This window comes from Triturus cristatus, chromosome 5_1 (genome assembly GCF_964204655.1).
Source record: "Triturus cristatus chromosome 5_1, aTriCri1.1, whole genome shotgun sequence".
Classification (NCBI taxonomy): Eukaryota; Metazoa; Chordata; class Amphibia; order Caudata; family Salamandridae; genus Triturus; species Triturus cristatus.
In genome coordinates this window covers 983961365-983978020 of record NC_140587.1, presented here as the reverse complement: position 1 = coordinate 983978020, position 16656 = coordinate 983961365, and the positions used below count along the sequence as shown (strand labels likewise).

At 43.2% G+C, this 16656-nt stretch overlaps 1 long non-coding RNA gene across 1 annotated transcript in view; it reads left to right on the top strand.

Annotated features, from left to right (window-relative positions):
* The window catches only part of LOC146832745 (uncharacterized), a 52103-nt gene extending 41771 nt beyond the window's left edge, over positions 1 to 10332 (top strand). Inside the window, exon 3 of the long non-coding RNA XR_014961331.1 lies at positions 6676 to 10332. This is a non-coding gene — a long non-coding RNA (uncharacterized LOC146832745). The remainder of the gene's footprint in view (positions 1 to 6675) is intronic.
* Positions 10333 to 16656: the final 6324 nt, after the last annotated feature.

Below are 16656 nucleotides of genomic sequence, written 5' to 3'. Positions count from 1 at the left end.
ACTGTTTGTGTACTAAAGAAATTTTACACTGAAAGACTAAATTATGATATGCAATTCCTTTAACATTTTAGGTGTCTACATTATAGTTGCTCAAAACTCATTGGATGTGTAATCCAAACTTTTACTGAAACATTTTCTCCTACGTTTCTGATCGGTCCAACTGCCACAGCATGTGGCCAAACATCTGCCACTCCTGATCACTCCACTCCAGCCCACAATCTGCAGGGATATCTCCAATGCACAAAGTTTCAATGAACACAACACTACTGGTCCACTGCATCAGCCTGGGCAGTCTGCTTCAGTGTATCTCACATGGCTTACAACTACACCTCGAACCCAAACTGAAACAGCACCACAGCCAAAAGATTCCTCAACTTCCTATAGATGAAGCGCAAGAAGCACCATCCTGTGCCCGCAGTCCTGGTTGGTGATGAGACACCACCACATTTAGTCCAGCCAGGAGCCAGTGGGATGGGGCACATTGTGCCAATGCCACAGGCTAGTGCGGTGAGGGGTAGTGGGAGTGGGTCTGTGGGCCCGCATAGTGCGGCCATTGGGGTCAGTAACACCCAGGCCAACATCACCCAGTTCTTGGGATCATTACAGCAGCCCCAAGATATGATGGGCCAGGTTTTTTCCGGGGTGCAGGAGTTGACGCAGTTGCAGATGGAGCACAATGTTGAGATGCAGAATCTGAGCTCCAACATGGGCTCCCTGACTGAGGTGCTGCAGGACATTTATACCCATCTATGCAGAGCTTTTCTTGCTCCATCGTCCCCTTTCTGTGGGCCAACTCCATCAAACTCATCTACAGGAAGGAAGGCCATGCCAACAGAGGCAACACCTGCAGCCACCTCAGTCCCTGCAACTAATGATCCACTAGCCATCTGCAGGTGCACACGTTCATCTGGACTACCATTAGAATATGGCAAGACCCCCACCACCAGCAAGAAACCGCAATCCTAATTTCATCCAGTGTGTCACTGCCATTCACTCTGTGGATTATTTCTGGTCACATTTACCTTTCTGAGGACAGGTGTATTTTGGACATCGGACAACAAATAATTTTGGCTCTACAATTATGGTTTCATTCGGACTGACTGACTTATTATTTTGTTTGATTTATTCTCATTTTTGATTCATTTCCTTTTGTGCAGTAAAAGAACACATAACAAAAGAAAAGACTGGTGTTGAAGTCATATTTTATATGCATGCTATTGTTATACATTCCATCATACTTTTCAAATTGTTTACAACAAAACGTTTGTGTACTTATAAGTGAATATCAAGTAGGTAAGGTTTCCCAAACGTTTTTACCATTACAACATAATATGAATAGCAACAAATCATCAACTACTGTTTAATCAACAGATTGATTTGGCAAATTTGTATGAAACATAAAAAATAGAAATAACACCAATATTCTGTGCCATTGTGACTTTACCAGTTCCACACCTGTCTACCATGGAAGAAGGGGATATAATAAAAAGTTCAGATTCAATAGGCAACATATTATGGGATAATGCCATCAGCTGGAGCCACATCTCCTGCCTCACAATAGGAATTGCACAACAATAATACCAATTGTATAAAATCCTGTCAGGACTCAAGTTTGTGAATACAGGATCGGACCAATGCACTCTTGCAGTATCTGAGGTAATGTCACAACCTAATTTAAGTGGTGTGCTACCACAAGTTTGTTCTGCTATGATGAGACACTAATAATTCATACCCTTAACAGAAAACGAGCATTTTGCTAATGTGAAGGGGGGGACTGCTTTTGATTGACTTGAAAACAAATTGAATGAGAGGCAATATAATGGCACAAATAAGTCAAATACAACACAGAACAGCCAGCCAACGCGTTTCGCCCAAACATGGGCTTCTTCAGGGCAAAATTATTGTGAGTATAGGATATTTCTTTTGATGATCAGCAAACAGAAAAACGTCAAATCCGTCAAGCTAATGTGTAGCGACAATGAGACTCAACGACCTCAGAGACCCAAGAGTAAACGATCTCTGTCTGAGGTCTTAATCGAACAGTGGTATTAGCCACGTCCAAAATAGAGTATCCAACACCGTCTCCGTACGTCGCGTCCCGTAACAAGACTGGCAAGCATCAAAAGAAATATCCTATACTCACAATAATTTTGCCCTGAAGAAGCCCATGTTTGGGCGAAACGCGTTGGCTGGCTGTTTTTTACGAAGTACAACAAGAACAATAAAAGACGGAAGATATAAAACATCTCTATTTTGATCTGTTCTGTGTTGTATTTGACTTATTTGTGCCATTATATTGCCTCTCATTCAATTTGTTTTCAAGTATTTATTCACGTTCTACAGGCAGCAGAACGTTTGAGGTGGGCAATATTGCATACTACTAGTGACTGACTTTGGTGGTGCAGTCTCCTGTGACCCGGCTGCTTCTTCTTTCCATGTATATGCTTTTGATTGACCACCACATTTGATAACAGCAAATCAAGCTGCACCTATTGACTTGGGGGCACCATTCTACAGAGAACAAGCTCAGTGCAATCTCCAAAACTTCCATTCAATCACTCTGCAAGTTGTCTCAGTACAGGATATGTACTCCCAAAGTCTATGTGTGTCTTCCACAGGATCAACCCATATTCCCAATGTACTTTGCAACAGCAGCATGTAACTGCAAATGTCCCAACATTGAAATGTCCAGATGAAGATGACATGGTGAGGATCCTAAAACAAATTAAAATGAAAAGAATGTGTTAATGAGATGACACATTAGACACATTTCAAATCTGTACTTCGGAGGATACATTTTCTAAAACAAATCAAACAGCAAAGTTTGTAGTGAACCCAGTAGTCAGCGTGTCAGCACTTTGAGCAACAAACATCTTGGGCCTGAATTTCATAAATGTGCCCTCTCTGAAAAATGCCCAGCACAGACTAGTTTACTCATGAGATCAAAAGTTGGTTTAAGCTTAATGTCGTGAAATGTAAATGTATACTTACACTCAGATAAAGAATTTGGCAATAACATATTGACATACGTCAACGTCTATCGCTTCACTATCATCTACATTTGCCATTTCAACATCCTCACCCAGTGGCTCTTTACGCTCTCCATCCTCTGCCATGTATGGGAGGTCCCATCACAAGGCAATGTTGTGTAAGATGCAGCAGGCCATGGTGATTAGAGGAGAGCTCCATCGGTCCTGTCCAGACTGCGAAATCTGGCTCGTGTTCGTCCACGGGCCGCTCTGAAGTGGACTTCCCCTGGCATTGTTGGATACCTCAGTGGTGCCAACAACCAAAGTCAGTTAGGATAAGCTGAGTCACCTAAATGGAAATGTAAAAATTAGCCTAAATAAGTAAAACAATTACAGATGATTCACCTTGTTTTTACCAAAACAATGTCATGTCTGATTGTACTTCTCAATAAGCCAGGGCCCCTCAGGTCCAACACATTTTCTTGGGTATGCTGCTATTCCGTAGTACAAAGGAATCAGGCGCTGATCCGGGAAATGGTCACAGACACTTGAGATGTACAAATCAGCTAAGCAGACAACTTGGACATTGATTGAATGGAAGTGCGGCAGGTGACCCAAAGCATAGAAGTCACCCTTCACATTAGCCAAATCCTCATGTCGTGGAAACTGGATGAAGCTTTTGTTGTGTCTCATCATTGGCACAAGAACTTCATGTAGAACACCACTGAAAGTTAGTTGTGACATTCCATTCCACCAAATACTGCCATAGTGTATTGGGAAGATCCTGTGGCCACAACATGAAGTACTGCCATGACTTTAACAACTGCTGTAATAGCTGTGGGATTTCTGTTGCATTGCAGAAGATCAGGCTCAGGCTGAAGACAAATCCAGAATAATTTGACTATTCAATTTGAACTTTCTATAATATCCCTTTCCTCTATGGTGGCAAGGTCTGAAAATGGGTGGTACACTTGAAGCTGTCTTCTCCTCACTCTCCCAGGGTTTAAATGTCTGTAATTGAAAAAAGTGATAACATTTCCCACATATAAATTTATGCTCATTCACTCAAATGTCATGGTGTGCACAACATATAAAAGTGCTTTCACTACATTTTTTGTAACATAAAAATTGTGTTTGTCACGTTTTTCACATCCAAATGTCCATTTTTGGCTTTCAAAATTCATTAAATTAAGAATTTTAAAAATAATACACTTGTAATGTATTATTTACACATCCTTTTAAAAAAATATTTTTTTGCCTAAAAATAAAATGGAGATATTAACACCATGCTACTCTTGCATGTCACCCTAACGTACTACAAATACAAACATGAGTGTCCTCCAATTTTTTTAAATGTGTAAAGAAAGTTGTGGTGATGCACTTAACAGTCACCAAAGCATTATCTGAAGTCCTAAAATTGCTGCTGCCTAACCTTGCTGTCAGTATATTTCTACGCGCACATCTGAGGTGAAACTTGAGCACCTAGTGGGTGTTTTACTGCACAATGGACACAGTCATAGGCTAACATGTGTGAAACCAACCAGTGTCTGGGTTGGTCGCCGCCGCCGATCACATCCATCGATTACATGTACGCGCCAATTTGCACAAAATTAATTTGCTTCATAATAATGGAGCCATCAGGACCTCCTCCATTTTTGCTGATGTTTCTGACCTCTGTGAGCTAGGATGGCTCACGTTTTGGGGGTAAGAGCCCCTGCCTTCATGCCTGAGGAGCTGGAGAAGCTGGCAGGGAAGGTTTTTTTCCTGTATGGCCAACCCTGTGGTTCGCCAGAGGAACAGGTACATGTTTGAAATGTGTATGTGAATCTGGCTAACTTTTTCATTTTCCTGAAACCCAGGCTACAATATCCCTTTGAGTTCCTGACTGAAGTGTACTGAATGAGGTGAAGTGTCATATATTTAGTTCCTTACATAGGACCTTGATCTTGGGAATTTGTAAGCACTTTCCCATAACATTTAAAATACCCCATTAATTGGTATGTGTTGTGTGTTCGAAGCCCAAGATACAGTTTGCTGTATGCATAGAGATATATACATATATAGTTTTTAAATACTTGTGAATTGCATTAATAGCACATCACGTATATGTGAAAAAAAATTCTAATGCATTTACAATTGTACATGTAAATGTTTTCTGTAGCCATCAAATGAAAATTAATGTCTACTATGTGTATAGTACCACAAGACCTCAGTCTAGATTAGGGGTCTCAAAACAGTAGTTTGGGAGCTACCAGTAGCTCCCAGACCCCTCAAGAATGGCACAGAGCGTTGACCTAAGTTTTTAGATGGGCACAAGGTCAGTTTCCCTTGTGAAATTTAAGGGAAGGATGTGTTCATAGGACATCATGATCAGCATGCTGCAGAAATCAGGGCCTGGCAATGAGCAGTGCTCAGTCAGAATCATGGGCCAGGCTGGGGTTGAGTCACAAACGCAAATAACTGAAGCACTGACGTATTGGTGTCATTAAAATTGGTTCCTTGACAATAGAAGTTTGAAGGTGTGTGCTAGAATATGCCCCTGTATTCTAAGAAATGAAGAACATTTGAAATGGAAAGTAACCTCACTTCTTGAGGAAACACTTCATTTCAGTTTGACTCCCATTCAGAAGTGTTTCCTTCTCAAACTGCAGGGACCTTACTCCCAGTGGCTAGTATTTACTGTGCCATATGTACTAATGCAAGACACAGCCCTTTGTTAGATGTGATATTTTTGAAGTGAAGAGAAATGTTCAGCCAAACACTTCTTATCATGGAACATTCTTCTGCACTTTCATCTCGCATCTAAAAAAGGGCTGTGTCTTGCATTAGCACTGATTACACAGTGAATACCAGCCACTGGGAGGAAGTTGGCTGCAGTCAGACAGTGCAGACAGTGGGTCTCTCTGTGATATAACCTTGTGGCACAGGACACACTTTTCCCACTTGTGATACTGTTATACGATTGACACAAACAAACAATTGTATGTCCATTTGAATCGAGGACATTTTATGGCTCAGAGAAAAAGTATATTAAACACTTATCATATAATCATTTTCTGCACCTTCACATTCCCACAAAACAAATAGACATACACATGTATGTTTGTGTCATCCATGTAACAGTACCTCATATGGGAAAAAAGTGTGTCCTGTGCCACAGGATTTTACCACACAGACTGTGTCATCTGTAGAATGTTAGCCCATCCATAGTTACACATGTTCATGCATCCCCAAAGAGCAAACTTTCACTGACAATCATGGCAGACCTTTCAGAGCTCCCCAAGTCATAGTATGCACTTACAAACAGAGTATCTGGCTCCATGGACTTCAGGCATCAAGTCAATGAAGCTGGCCATGAGGGGGTCTGCTAACAATGCACAAGTTGCTTGGCTGTGAGTAACTCACAATGTTTTGCAGTGATCTCAAGTAGCTCACAGCACTGAAAATGTTGGTGACTCTGGCCTACATGATGTCACTGTGCTGGATTTGTGAGTGTAGGAAGTGACAACGGATGAGGTTGGTCAACAGGTCACTACAAAAGTGTGGATTTAGATCTTTGTTTTGGTCAGCATGTAAAGATGTACATGTGTTATGTTAACTTATGAGTCATGCTTCAGATAGTGCAGATAAATTGTGTGATATCACTTAGGACAAACAGAAAGTCACAAAGCAAATCTTTTTTCTTTCTTTTTTTGTATCCATACAGGCCCATGCCCATCAGAAGTGGCATCGCAAAGATGGTGCAGGCCCTGGGATCTTCTGGTGGCACAACATTTACCTCAGGAAGAGGTGTGAAGGACCTATGACGCTGTTCTCCCAACGTGGGGGGCTTGTGTGCCGCACACTGACACCCCTAATAGCCCGCGTTCTTGCGGTGGACTATCCAGTGCTTGATGGGCAGTTCAGATCCCAACAGCAGCTGCAACGAGGGGAGTTGTAGTGTGAACATTTTAACTAGCTATTTTTAGTTACAACAGCTATTTTTGACATCTACGTAAAGGTTGACACATGTCCAATGCAGAGGAGTTTTTGAAGGTGTGAGTTTGCCACAAGGTATACGATGAAGTGTTTAGCACATGAATTTGTGGAAAAGGATACCACCTTCTTTGTTTTCACTACCAGTGGACTAGTTTCAGCAGACACATGCCTGCCTAAACAATTGTTACTCATGAGTGTTTGTTTGGATGTAAGAGGAAAGTTGTACTTTACAGGCCACTAGTTCCTAATGTGTCAGGTGTGATGATACTTTCCTTTTGTGAATGATCTAAGCTTAGCCCTAATACAGGTGACTTAGCATACAATGCAGTCATAATACAGTGGATTTTCCATACATCACCTTGGTAAATTGGTTTCATACACACACAAGAGTGAGCAAGAAAACCAGATTTTCTAATCCCATCAGATTCAATGGCTAGATTTTAGATTCTATACACACATCCAAAATGTGCGGAGAATCATAAATGCATGTTAATTCCTGTTAGTAGTGACAGTTTTGCCAGGTGTATTACTCCTACACAAGTATGGATGTAAGCCAGTCTGGTTTCTCATACAAAATCTGTGAGAGGAATACACATCTAAGAACAGCACAGACAGAAATGTGTACACATCAGTGACACAGTAACACATAAATATAGCCATAATCATTGTCCTTTCTTGTGTCGGGAAGATAAATCTATGATGGAGTCAAAGGGAATACTTACAAGGCCTTTTGGTGATGGAATGTTCCATCACATGTATATAGCGATTACTCATCTTGGAAACACAGAGTTAGGCCCAAGTTATGACTCAGTAGTCAAAAGTAGAAATCTATCAAGGTGTAATATGCTGCATAATAAATTTTTGGGCTTGTAAATTCACCGTTCAAATGTATTTTAGGATGATATAATTATGCTGAACTAAGTTCATTTTTCTATACAACAAAAGCCAAACATTCAGAGGTGTTAGAAGGTTCCTGTAGAAATGTAATGGATAGATAAGAGACAAGATCATCCATAATATAGGAGCTGTCGTGTAATGACCAAACTGTGACCAAATAGTTTCAGGAAATGTTGCCGACATGAATGAGATTGTGAAATGTCTAAACAAAGTTGGAGAGCCTCAAGCAGGTGCAATGTTAAATCTTGTTAAATGTATTGTGATATAAGTTCACGATCAGTTCCATTTACACACATACAATGGCCTATTGTATATGCCTTCACAGCATCTTCAGCAGAAGGAGAGGGTGGCCAAGAAGATGGGGAAGCAGCTACCTTCTGCGGTTCCAGTGCTGCCAACACCACCAACAGCGAGTGGCCCAGTCTCACGGAGGATGAGGGGATTGCTTTGGAGGTCTCCAGCTCTAGTTCATATTCTTCGGTAGCCTCCACCAGGAAGCATTCCCCAATGGTGGCAGATCGGCCAGGAAGTGCTACAGCTGCATCCTTGTCTGCCAACCTGCCCCTCATCTCCACCATCTGTATTGCTCCCCCCTGTTGGCCACCCCCACATTCCTTAGGAGTGCGGTCTCCTTTGCCGCAGACACCTCACCCCGTGCCCCAGTCCCCCTGGCTGCGCTCAGTGAGGAGGCTGTTGGACTCCTACGCATGATCGCCATAAGATAGACTGCCCTGCTGAATGGCATCCAGGGGCTTTGCTCCCAGATACAGCAAATATAAGCTTTAATTGAAGGCATTCACAGTGGTATGTCTGCCCGTCAGCGGTCGTGTCAAGCTCTGGCCTCCTCCCATGACCTCAGCCTTGCAACCTGCTCAGCCTCCTGCCCCACTTCCTATCCCTTCCTCCTTCCTCATGCCAGCTCACAAAGCACACACAAACATTTGCATGCAAACACTTCAACAGACCCAAGCAACACACACACCTGAAAAAAAGGCACAGAGGCACACTGACAAACATGCATCCGCCACACCCTCCAACACAGACACACACACCACTCCTCCATTGACATACCCACTGACAGCCCACCCACCACCAAAGACACACTCACCACCCCCTTAACTGACCTACCCAGTGACAGCGCACCCAGCACCACAGACACACTCACCACCACTCCACTGCTGATACACCCACAGACAGCACACCCACCCTCACAGACACATTAATCACCCCCTCCCCAGCACACTACCAGGCATCGCCCCTACCACTACACACTCATCCCTCACACCCACCACCATCACACTGACAGACACTGCACACAATACCACACACATGCACTACCCCCTCTACATGCACCACACCCACACCCACACCCACACCCTGCACTTCTACCTGAGACCCCCACTCATATTAGAATGTACACCTCAGAAGAGCAAATGGCAATGCTCACCCATGCAACACACACATAGCAAACGACAAACCACAAAGCACTCAGCACATACACCAGACCCACAGGCACCTACATCATCAACACACACAGCAGACATACTCACTCCCTTTCCTTCCCTAACCCCAACCCTTCTGAAACATCCCACCCATTTTCCCCCAGAGGATGTCCTGTTTGCCTTTGCCCTAATGTCCTCCACATCCCAAACCCCCTCCTATATAATAAAAAACGTCCCCCCTTCCCGACACTACCCATAAATATTATAAACCCTCCCTTCAGAAAACCAAACAAACCCACTCCTTCCCCTCCCAAACCCAAATGTCCTGGTACAAAAAGGGAAAAAATACTCCCCTCCCAAAACCCAAGCTCCCTTTCACCTTCAAAGGTCAAAAGTTCTGGGGAAAAAAGAAAAAAGTTCTGGTAAAACAAATGTGGAAAATCTCCCCTGCCAAAACCCAACCCCCTTTCCAAGCCCAACTCCCTGACCCCAAACCACACTCTCCCATGTAAAGTCTAGAGGTGACTTCTCTGTCACATAGATTCCCCTTCCTGAGGAGGTTCCCATGGCAGTCCCTTAGGAGGCAAGTTGTTGTACCAGTACATAGGAGTGCAAGATACACTTATTGTAACTTATTTACTTTGGACTGGCAGTTTGCCGATTTATTTTTAAGAGAATTATCTCAGTTTTGCAAATAAATATATTGTTTTATTTTCACAAAGTTTATCGTGTCAATAATGTTAATTCATAATTGTTTGATTCCTAGCAATGATTCCAACTAAAACGTGAAGTAATCCTTTTCTTTACCATGGTGGCATGTAATCTTGCTAGATTAGTTAATGTGTAGTTCGTTATGTGCATACACTGGCTGATGCAGTATGTGATGATCATTTGTTGTAGGTACAGGCTTTTATCATTGTAAGGACTACTTGCACCAACTAATTGATGTTGAACATTTGTTTTTTCTAAATGTGTTACTGTAGGTGTGTGTGTTTGACCTTGATTCCTGCTCAGTCTGAGCACATATGTATTAAACCTTATCAAGTATTGTGAATATTGATTTGAATATTGTACAGGACCTGCAGTCGCAAAAAGGGTAAAGTTCCATGGATGTATATGTTGGATACTTCTAAATTGAAACTCACATTGATTTTAGTGTTAATGAATAAGGTAAAGGTTCCAGCTTCTATAGTGCAATGTATACAACATGTTAAATTGTAGTTCTCCCGATTTGTGTTGCATATACTTTTAATGTTACAGTTGTCTTACTTTTTTAAACACACCTATATGTATTTTTCTTCTTTTTTGGGTTTGCTATCCTTTTTTGTGTAAATTTGTTTGAAGGCAGCTTGCACCAAATATTTATATCCAATGTGCTGATTTAGGTGTATTTCTTTAAAATTCTTAACTATCTACATTTTGGACATAATCATTGCACATTGGTTTGCTATTCCTTGTAAGCACGATTTTCTGAAACTAGACTACAGCACTTCAGCTCAGTGACATTTTAAAAGGTAACAGTTAAATGGTGTTGCTTACTGCCGATTCCATCCACAACGGTGTTGATTTTCTTCGTCATCAATAGCAGGAGAAGGGTCACTAAATGGTAGATCGAGTTCATGGCCGTGAAGGACAGTGAACGTGAGTAAAGGTGAGATTGTGCCATATATCCGTCCCCAATGCCAACTCAGGTGTGGCAGCTTGACTGCCACATTCACGTTGGCGGGAAGGCACACGATGAATGTCTGGGCAGTGAACATGGCAGTCCGCCCTCCAACAGCTGCTTTGGCTTCTTGGATCTGTCTCCTCTCACGGAGCCTCTGCCCGGACAACAGGTTCATTGAGGGTCCAGCAACTATGCGCAAGTGCACATGGTCCTGGCCCCCGGCTGAGCTCCATGCTGAGTTGTTCGCTATAATCAGGCTTACAACCCGAGAGGAAACACCTCTTGCACATATAAGCACCGTAGCGTGTGCTTTACACACAGGGCACTGACAAACTCATAACAACCCCTGTAACACCCCACACATATAAGGTCCTGACGAAAGCCAGTAGAAGAAAAGGCCTGGCTGAAATTAGTTGACCGCACAGGACGTCGGAGGCCATAAGCCTACCGTGCACGTCCGATAGCCTTTGTTTTTATTGACTGCCTGGGGCCCACCATTAAAACAGTCTTTGGGACACCCAGGACAGTATTTTAAACCTCACTCAGAGCACACCCACAGCACCCTCACGAACCAAAAAAACCCTCTCCGCAGTAATCTGGCGTCGAAGCACACCTGAGGTACACTCGGAACCTCGGGTGGGGCCCAATGATGAAGCATGCCACCAACTAGGTTGGTGGGTGAGGGCCTTCATAAAAACCTAATGGTTTTCCCCCACCCGCAGACATACAAACAATTTAAACAAGAGCTAGTTCTCATTGATTATTAACATATAAACTGGGGAAATGGACTAGCCTCTTTAGTTCTCCTCTCTCTTCCTGATTATAACAAACCACTAGCATTGTCAGAGAGTGGGTGGATCGTCAGGTAGGCAAGCGGGAGGACTGCTAAAAAAGCCCACTCCGTTGCAGTCCTGCAAACATCTAAATCAGGCCTTTAGTATTAAAAAGTGCAATATGTACGAAGTTAAAGTTGACATGTTTCTACAATGACTAGACACCCAAAAGCTATTTACACTGTATAGGGATGAAGTTATTTCAATGAGAAAATCAAAAGTATAATTACAATGCGTTTTCTGGTACCTTTAGTTTGAAATAAGCTACAGTGTCTTTTAAACACGGATTTTAATATTTAAAAAGAAAGCATTCATTTATCTGCAGCTGTACCTCCTGTCATTGCTTTTCCCTTGATATGGTGTGAAGAGTGCTCTTAGAAAAGAAACTATGGTTAAGGCATTTTGGCAGGAAGACCTGGTTATAAGGTATGTTACTCATCCTCTCTCAGGAAAGGCAGACGGAGAGGGTTCAGGAACTTCCTTAACTTGAAAGGAACCAGGCTGATGCCTGCCCATTCATTGTTAAGTTTAAAGTTAGACCTGGGAAAAAAGGGTCCTTTGATCCTAGGGCCAACTGTAGGCAGCTTTGGTCCATTCTAAATGGAGGGGTGATGATCTCAAAACCAGTTTGATGGGTTCGAGGCGGAGGAGAACAGCTCATTCCTCCGACACACCGCTGTGTGCTCTACCAGCCTTGTTCAGGGGCAGAAATGTTCTGCCATATCGATTTGTCATGAGAATAGTACACTGTGGGAATGTCTGCAGTAAGGCATGCAGGATGTGTTGAAAAAGAGTGAATGTTAGCCCTTGGGAACATTTTGCCCATTGGTTAGGGAATTTCCAGGAGTCACTCCCACTCACTGACTGGTAGATTGTTCAAAAGTTACACTTGAGCCCCAGCTTCTCAGGGCTGCTCGTCAGAACACACCTGGGCATGTGGAAGAACATTAATATTTTACCAGTACCTCAAAGGATGTGTTAACCCTTAGTAAGCAGGCATATATCCTCAAGGGACCCTTTCTCCTTTGTGAATTTTATAAAATACACTTCTTAGGAGCAGGCAGTAGATGATGGTACCACTGCTTACTCCAGAAAAGGTTTGTGAAACTTTCCATTAAAAAATAAAAATCCATTCTCTTTTTCCTTTTAGGAAAATGAGCTGCAATTAAAAAAAATATTGCTTTATTTAAAAGCAATCACAGACATGGTGGTCTGCTGAACCCAGCAGTCCATCATTCCTATGGTGGCAGTAGATCTTAGTGGGTCATAATTTGCAACCTACTTCATTAAAATTCAAGAAGCAGGATGATTTAATACCCATTATGATTCGATATTTTGTGAATCGACCTATTAGTAAATAGGTCAGTTTGCAAAACATGAATGCATTCAATAAAAGTTGGTGCATAAATTACAAAATCTTTTATTTTATAATACATTTTTAGTACATCTGGCTCATAGTCTCTAATTTGTTAAAAGTTTTCCTTATCTAAGTGACTTCAGTCTCAGGCCACATCGAAGTCCCGACACCTTGAGAAGAGACGTAACATGCTGGAGAAGGGTAACACATAGGATGTAGCAAAGGAGGAGGAGTGGATTCTGGAGAGACGCGGTGAAGAGTGGATTGCGATCTCCGGTTGGCAGGAGAAGGTAGCAGAGTGTGGACGACGGCCAGAGGCCACTGGCCTACCGCTCATTGTCCCTGCTCCCGTTCACTGCTCCCGTTTACCCGTTTGTGTGATTTGCATAACAAATCTGCACGTCTACAGTGCCGACGATGCGGGTGACTGGCGAGAGAAGGATTGACCGGCCTGTTGGGAGCGGCTCCCATTGCCTGCCCCAACACACCTACATGCCTCTATGACACCAGGCACCAATCAGTAAAGCAGCAGGTGGTTTACAGTCAGTCAATATATCTTTATTTCGGCATAAGCCATAAAAGAGACATCAATATACAAAGTCTATTTTACAAGTCATTAAATAAAAAACAAGTTTAAAATATTTACAAGTTTTAAGAATAAGTAAGAAATTATTTCTCTTCCAAAAGATTTGCCCTGATTTACCACATGCGATATAAAAATCTGGATACTGCATAGACAATAGAAAGATCAGTGTTTGTTTTTAGCAGTCTATAAACTTCCATACAACGTGAAGAGCCCAAATTCCTACATAAATTTATGAGCTCACACCGTCGGAATTTACAATAGCCTTCGCAAAAAAACAGAACATGTAAATCAGTTTCTCCATTAGCTAAACATGCAGGGCAACCCTTATCTATACCGTTGGACCATTTATTCGTCACAGCATGGAGCGGGAGACATCCATGACGGAACTGCATAAAAACTTTCCTGGCGCAAGTGGGTTGGATCACATCAAGGACTGGTTCCAGGGCATATATACATTTAAACTCTAAAAATGTAGACGACATGGGCCCAGATCTGGTGCCTGTATTCATATCATTCATATGTACCGCCCAGTACCTTTCGATCAGTTTTTTACGTGTGACATTAAAACAAGTAACACTTGGATTATCCCATAAAACGCCAAGCCCCATGAGAATTAGATTTTTTTAAATATATGCAAGCCACGGATATCTCCCACTCCCAGGGGTACTAAGGATCTCAATCAGCTCCTTTTTAAATGACACTAGTTCCGGGGTTGTCCAAATTCTTCTCCAGTAAAGGAGAGGCCTACAACCAGCCTCTTTAGTGATAGGTCTTACGCCAAGATCTAGGCGCAAAGGAGTCAAGGGAGTGCTCTGTGGTAGCCTAACTAACCGCCTGAGAAACTTGTTCTCGGTGATTGTGATGGAGTTAGTTGTAGAATGTCCCCAAATCTCGGCACCATATAAAGTAGCACTTCTTATCTGGGTTTTATAAATTTCTATCACGGGAGTTAGTGGTTTGTAGTGTGTGTTCTTAAAAAATGTTGCTAGACCCCCTGAAGTTTGGATTAATTTGAGATTAGCCTTGGTTAAATGGGTAGCCCAGAGCATTTTTTCATTTAAGGTCACCCCCAGATACTCAAATTCCTGAACTCTTTCTAGAGGAACTCCTTTCAGGTGAGGACCAGGATGGGTGTATTTTCGTGGATTAAAGACCATATATTTAGTCTTTTGTACATTGATCTCTAAACCACGATACTTGCAAAAGCTTAAAAACCCGTCCAAAATCCTCTGGAGCCCCATAGGGGTTTTAGAGAGGAGGAGTGTGTCGTCTGCAAACATCAACACCGGTACAAGACCCTGCGCCAGGTGCTTTACAGCATATAGGGTGTAGTGGCTGAGGCCAAACGTCCTACAAGGTCTCCAGGACATAGCGCAAAGGAGCAGCAGTAAGCCAAAGTGGGTAGCGGCCTGTAGTATCAGCTACAGCAAGGGCAAAGCGGGCTTAATGGGCATAGGTCCTGCTGCTCTTGGTGCAGCCCCAGGCTCATGGAAGTGGCCTGACAAGGACCAGGTGCAGCTTGTGGTCTGGGTACGCTTCCTCCCCACATTGTGCCAGCTCGTGCCTCCAGACTTGACCTTTTGCCTCTTGTGCCCCTCCCTCCTGGCTGTTATGCATAGGCACTATTTAGACACATCACTAAAGGGGGCAATAGCTGCCTGTCCACCATCCCCTTACCCCCCCATCACCTTTTAAATTACCACCGCTACCGCAATGCTCGCCACCAGGTCCACCTATACTGATAGTTGTACAAAGACGTCTAAGAGACTTGAGCATTAAACACAAGCCCCCAACAACATCAGGTACAAGAACAGAAAGCAATACTGCCAGAAGCAAATGACCCAAAGAGTGACTACAGAGTGATTAGGAGGCACCACTATCCACTCTTACGCTACTCTTACTTCAAAGCCTCCACTCTACCTAAAAACTCAGTGCAACAGCGTTTGTGCAGCGTGCTCGTTCCCCCCCCCAGTAAATTATTGAAGGCGGTGCTGCAAAAAGTGGAGGAAGGAAGGGCCTAAACCCATCTGAAACTGTACAAAACAGTGCACAATCTATAGGGAATCAGAGAAGCTGAGAAGTCAAGAGCATGACTAACCGAGCAAGCACTAAAGTAACCCTCTAAGGAGTAGCAGAGTGGGACCCACAGAGAGGAGATTACCGACGGGCAAAGGAACACATGAGAGGAGAAGGAGCCTTGCAAGCTGTACCACTTCAATCAGCTCTGTAACCAGCTTAGCAGCTGCATGCTGTAGTATTCCTATCTCTTTGTGCTCAGATTAAGTCAAAGAAGCTCCTGTATTATTATCTGTGAAAGCTGCTAAATGATGTGGTCCGGTAGTACGAGGAGAGAACCACCAACCAATGTGAAGCACAGGAAGGGTAAGGCTACTTGCCAGGTTATCTTGGATTCGACAGATGAACCTCTGTACCTTGACTTTGAATCTAGCTCTCAGGCCCTGGCCACAAGTCCTGTACTTAATTATGCCATAGTCATCCCCAGGAAAGTTAGTCGGGCTAGGGTACCACCATCCTTCTCTATCTCTTTAAGAAATCCTTGACTGCACACATTCCCCACAAGAACAGGAGACCTTTGTTCCTGAACTCCCTACATGGGCTGAGGACTGACCATCAAGGCTCATTGTTCAAGCTACAGTCCATGCAGCCCAGCCGTCACCACATGAAAGCAGCAACAGTGGCAACCCTGTTGAAGGCTCAAAGGCCTGTCCCAAGAACCCATCTGCTTCACCTGTTCAAAATGTTTCAAGCCCTACATATTCCTCATCCCCTCCCTCTTTAATGGTTAATGCGACCAATGGCCCTGCCATAAGTTGGCCACCACAGGCCCTCTCTGAGGTCATCAGCCACAGCCCTGTCCTCCTTATGACTGGCCACCTCTTCCCTGAGGCAGTTTAAGTTATCAGCTCT